General features: G+C 38.2%; 1 pseudogene; it reads left to right on the top strand.

The window, feature by feature from the left end:
- Positions 1–63: 63 nt before the first annotated feature.
- LOC119343186 lies at positions 64–979 on the top strand (annotated as a pseudogene).
- The last annotated feature ends 4,862 nt before the right edge of the window (positions 980–5,841 follow it).

The following is a 5,841-nucleotide window of genomic DNA, read 5'->3' as shown; positions in this document are numbered from 1 at the left end:
GTTATACATGTATCCACATCACAACTTTTGATATCTAATGATTTGTTTTCATATTGCCTGCAGTGCCTCCATTGCCCAGATGGGAAAACCGTTGGGTCGACAAAAGAGAGAACGAACCTTGTCGATGGGCTATCCAAGTTTTTAGTTTGAATTTATTGTCTCCTCATGATGCTGCGTTAGAGGTGTACGGTATGATTGCGTTCCGAGATGTACGTAACAACCAACTACGCAACTATATCTTTGAATACTCTAGAGACAAACCATGTAAGCTTAAGCCGGTGAGTTATGTCGTACCTTTTTCTTATTGTCTCTTTATTGAAGACTATTGAAGAAACCTGCAGGATATATGTCTAACTATACAATATACAGGGTTCTTGTAAGCTTCAACCTCTACTTAACCCGCATCAAGGCATCTATGCGGTTGGGCTTGTGCTAATTGAATATCGTTTGCTAATTAAAGACCAAGAAGGTGAAGATGATAAGGTGTTAATAGACGGATATTCGGTCTATGCTCCATCTTTCTATGCAGAATATGAAAGGCTCCATTGGCACACTAACACTGGCCACCACGGCAGCGTCGATCTAAGAATGGCTTCTATCCCAAAGGCCGTATTGGCTGTGTTGGAGTTTGAGGTGCATCATCTTGGGGACAATTTGTTTGATTCACTTACAATAACTGCGGTCTATCGTACCATGGAAGGGGGTGCTTTTTCAGTCTTCAATGGCAAGTTGAGTGTTTGCAGTCTGCCATCGGTCACAGTTTGTGTGGATTACACCAAGAATTTGACTATAGACTTATACACTTACAACCGTCACTCGGGTGATGATAATTGCTATCCTGATGGCGTTGTTGGTGATTCGAAAATTCCTGGATATTTTCATTACGACATTGAGGATATTATGTCTGACACCGTGTGGTTTAAACCGCAGAAGAGTGGAAGCTCGACAAAATATTCAAGTAATTTGTACGGTCTTGTAATGTCAGTGAAGGTCACATGGTCTAGCTTGTGTGAACCATGTCGATAAGATTTATATGCCCAAGGTTTGTACACTTCCATATAGTAGTGATTTCTTACTTCTTGGCTAGCGTTGACTAGTATAACACCTCAAAATGCTTCACTGGTTTCTTTTTTCTTTTTTACCCGATGGGCTATTCAGCACAAGAAAAAAGGCGGACAGAAAGCTTTGGTGATATAGCAGCTTTTACAGAGTATTATACCAACATTCGAAAACCATGTACAAAATAAACTGCTTCTAAACAGATCTAGATAAAATCTGAAATGCAAACGAATGATCTGCCATTTACAGATATAAAGTTTTGTGAAAATTGCAATTCATTTGCGGGATGTAGAAAATAATAAACCCAGACATCGTGTGAGATAATACAATTCTACCTCCACAAAGATGTTGACTAGGTTGGTCATATGTCGAGTCCAAAACGCTTCGAAGGACGCATTTGCTATGAAGGATTAGGTTGGTAGGCAGCTAGAAACTAGGGCGAGGAGGATGAGGTGCATACCTATAGGTGTTCAACAGCGAGCTTCTTGAGCTAAGAGACGAAAACGACAAAAATCCATTATTCGGGCACTATCAATTATTGGCTCTTAGCAATGTTTTGTATAGGCAAAATGCTGAGGTGAGACATCAATTAAAGACGAGAGATATGAGAGTTATATGTTGGTGAAGATACAACTCTTAGCACATTTATCTAGGTATTGAAGTTAAATTCTCTGATCTGGTGTGACTTCTCTCTCTATTTTCTCTCATTTGATTCTCTCTACAAACAGACTACAATTTTAGATGCAAACATGATTCCTGAACGAATTAAATATAACTGAACCTAGATACGCAACACACAAGTGGTTGTAATTTCAACACTTAGGGTGATGTGTTCAGAACTATTGCTTGGGCATGCCCTTAGAACAGTGCACTACAGAAAAAGAGTAGTGTGCTGGAGTTTTTGAGGTAACAAGAATTCCAATGGACACCACGAATGTGACACACACACACAGCAGTAAAATCTCTCATTTCCTTCAAAAGCCAAAATATTGTTTGTCCAAACATTACTGAGTATGGTTCTTCAGAGCTCAAGCTCCATGATACTCCCATGAATAGTAAAAAAACAAAATCAATAGAAATCTGAAACTTTGTGGCATTGATTATGACCAAATGTTGTAGGTGCTTGCAAATTTTTGTGGCCAAATAACATTCTATGACCTCACACAAAAAAATATTAAAATTGATGCCCCAAACCTGTGTGCACCTTTGAGCAGAACTTTGTTTTTGTCTTGAACTCGTAGGATGTCACATGGGCACCAATTTTTGCAGCATGTAAGACATTTGGTCACAAACAATGCCATAAAATTTCAGAATTGTTTTACTTTTTTTAAATAAAAAATACTGTTCATGGGAGTGCCATGGAGCTCGAGCTAGATTACAAATTTCTGAACATTAATTTACCAATACCTTTACAATTTCTAGTTACAGAACAATACTTTCACCAATGCTTTTAAAGTTTTAGTTACATTTGCAGTTGGAGAAGGCTTAATTTTGCACCAAAAATCAGCAAAAATTTGGATGCCGACTGATACACGGAGTGTATTGGAGTGGCTCTACGTCCAAAGAAGTGTGTGAGCTCCGGTTTAGATGGAGTGACCAGCCACCCGTTGAAATGCTAATATTTTCTCATTCCCACCTCATGGCCCGCGCGTTGCATGCCTTGTCATGCTAGCACGTACGCAACACGAGGATTAGTAGAGTTGCCTAGCTTACACTGTATGTAATATGAATGATCTTACCAATCTACCATTGTACTAGTATTAATGTATACAATCTCACACTTTAAACTCACGGCACCCTGGTGGGGACATTTATATGTACAAAAGATAAGAACATGCATGCACCTTACGGCCAGTGACACGCCCCTTTAACACCCACCGCCCTGAGCCACCTTTAAAATGTGTTTCATACTCCCATCCCTCCCTCCACGGGCCTTTTCCACTCTTGACATGCATCACGCTCGTGGTTATTTTAATGTTATGGATTGATCTAATTTGTTTGGATCCCTCTCTGATTTTGTCGACTCATTCTATTGTCTGCCACAATTTGAAGTGATTCGGCCTGTTTTTCTCTTGTTGGTACCAAGGCTCTCATTGAGTACGCGAGAAATTTGTTGTCGCAGCTTAAACTTGTTGGATTAGCTAAAATTAGAGTTGAGATTCAACTCGGAACTGGAGGCATCTGAAAAGTTTTGTGAAGATGGCTTGAAGACATTTGCAACAAAAAAGATAAAAAAAATACAAGAGCTTCACTTTAATGTTTTTATTAATTGAGAAACAATTATTACAATGTTGTGTCATCATGATATTCAATTAATTTGACCTGATTATCATGTAAAATAATGATATTTTGTCCAGAGTCTTGAAGTGCACAACATCTGTTTCAAAATAATAATAAGAGGAAAACTCTTCACTTATACAAATGTGTTGCGGATTTAACCATTTTTATAAGTTCGTTTATTAGTTTGTTGACGACAAATGGACAGAAGTTTTCACACTAAGGATTAAAAGTTCATCTATTGAAGCAATTTCTTTTTTGTACAACGCAAGGACAAATGTAGTGAACAAATATTGTGTATATTTGAGCAACTTCTTGGTAGGATGCATATAAATGTAGTATTCTGCATCCACGTAGAATTTCCCCTCCCTCTCAAACGCTGCCTTTCCACTCTCTCAGAGTGACATCCCCTCTCTAGCATCCTCGACATGCCCCCTTTTTCATTAGTGGCGTGGGTTGGAGACGTCTTAGTTTTTCCTTAAAAAAATTAGCAAAAAATTGGATGCCGAGAGGCATACGGAGTGGGTGAAGTTGCTCGTCCAAAGAAGCGTGTGAGCTCCAATTGAGATAGATGGAGTTACCAACCACCCCTTGAAATGCTAATGTTTTCTAGTTGCAACTGCGTGACCCACGCGCTACACGCTTTGCTGATGCCACGACGCACACAACACAAGGATAACCGGAGTCATCTTACTTACTATGCATGTGTCTCCACCAAGGTATTCACACCAACCGCTACTGTATAAGTAACTAGATAATGCCCCGCACATTGCTGCGGGAACCTTGCTAAAAGAAATGCATAAATAGTTGCTATAAAATCATCTCAAACTAGTGGAAAGAAATTCGGACTAAAAAAAGAAATATGAAGCATAGAAAAATAGAAAATTATGAATTTCAGTTAAAATAATTTTGTTTCTAACAAAATGGGAAGGGTGAACTACATATGTACTGCAAGCATCCAACACATATATTGTCACACAACATCTAATGTGAAAATAACTTATGACTAACAGGCATGAATTGATGATGTTGCAGCGCTGGATGCGTAGAGTAATGCAAAAAAAAATGAATTGCATGAATGCCTTGCTTATGTGGCATGGTTGCATGGCTAGAAAAAACATATGTAGTGGGTTGTAGCTATTCAGTAATAGAAGATATGAATAATCTTTCCGATCTACCATGTATGAATAGTAATGTATGCAAGCTCGCTATTTAAACTCACGGTACCCCGATTGAGACATTTATATCGACCAAAAGGTAAGAACATGCAATGCATGCACCTTACGGCCAATGGCATACCGCTTCAATTCCCATAATCGCCGATCCACCTTTAAAATGTGTCACATCCCTTCCCCCTTGGACCTTCTCCACTCTTGACACACATACTCACCCTCGAGGCTATTTTAACGGTGTGTATTGCTCAGACCCATTGACGTCACGCACAGATTCAGATTGATTTATCCCTTTTGGTTATTGTCGAGTGCTTCTCTATTGTTTGCCACCATTTGAAGTGATTTCCCTTGATTTTCTCTTGTTTCTAAGAAGGCTCCCATTGAGTATGCAAGAAATGTGTTGTGGCAGCCTAAACTTGTTGGATTAGCTAAAATTAAAGTAGATACCAAATTCGGAATTGGAGGCATCCGTAAAGTTTTGTGAAGATAGCTTTAAGAAGCTCATAACAAAGAAATAAAAGAGCTTCACTTTACTGTTTTATTAATTTAGAAATAGTGATTACAAATGTTGTGTGAATGTTGTGACATGATCGTGATATTCAATTAATTTGAGCTGATTTTCATGTAAAATAATGGTCTTTTGTCCACAGTTTGCAAGTGCACAGCGTCTGTTTTGAAATAATAACCAGAACAGAAGTCTTTATGCATTGCATATTTATTGTAAATTAGTTTATTAGTTGGTTGAAGACAGATGGACGAAGATATTAATTTAAAGACTAAAGTGCATTTACTGAAGCAACTTCTTTTTGACATACTAGCACAAGGACAAATGTGAGGAATAAATATTGTGTATATTTGAGCAACTTATTTTCGGCGCATAGAAATGCAGTATTCCGCATGCATGTAGAATTTCAAGCGGGTTGGTTTACTAATTCCATCCAGAGTTAAATTTATAATAAGTTAGTTGGAAAATATTTTTATATGGACAAAGAAAAACTCTAATAAAGATATAAAATACAAATAATACACATAATAAATCTAGTCGCCCAAAAACGCAGTCATCCTGCTAGTTTTAATCATACCAGCACCCACCTCAGATAGATCTGTAACTTGATCAAGGAACGGAGCGGAAAACTGTCAAACCAAGGAGCGGCCATCAAATCAATACTGCGAAATCAAACAGCTGGTAAATTACAAAACACATAAACTCCATATGATATTCATATGAATACATAGAAGATGCATCAATTGCATTGGGGTTTCTACCACTAATCTGGGAGCCAAACACACACACACACACACACACACACACACACACACACACACACACACA

This window comes from Triticum dicoccoides, unplaced genomic scaffold (genome assembly GCF_002162155.2).
Source record: "Triticum dicoccoides isolate Atlit2015 ecotype Zavitan unplaced genomic scaffold, WEW_v2.0 scaffold118209, whole genome shotgun sequence".
NCBI classification, from domain to species: Eukaryota; Viridiplantae; Streptophyta; class Magnoliopsida; order Poales; family Poaceae; genus Triticum; species Triticum dicoccoides.
The sequence above is the reverse complement of the archived record's forward strand: the minus strand, read 5'-3'. Positions and strand labels throughout refer to the sequence as shown.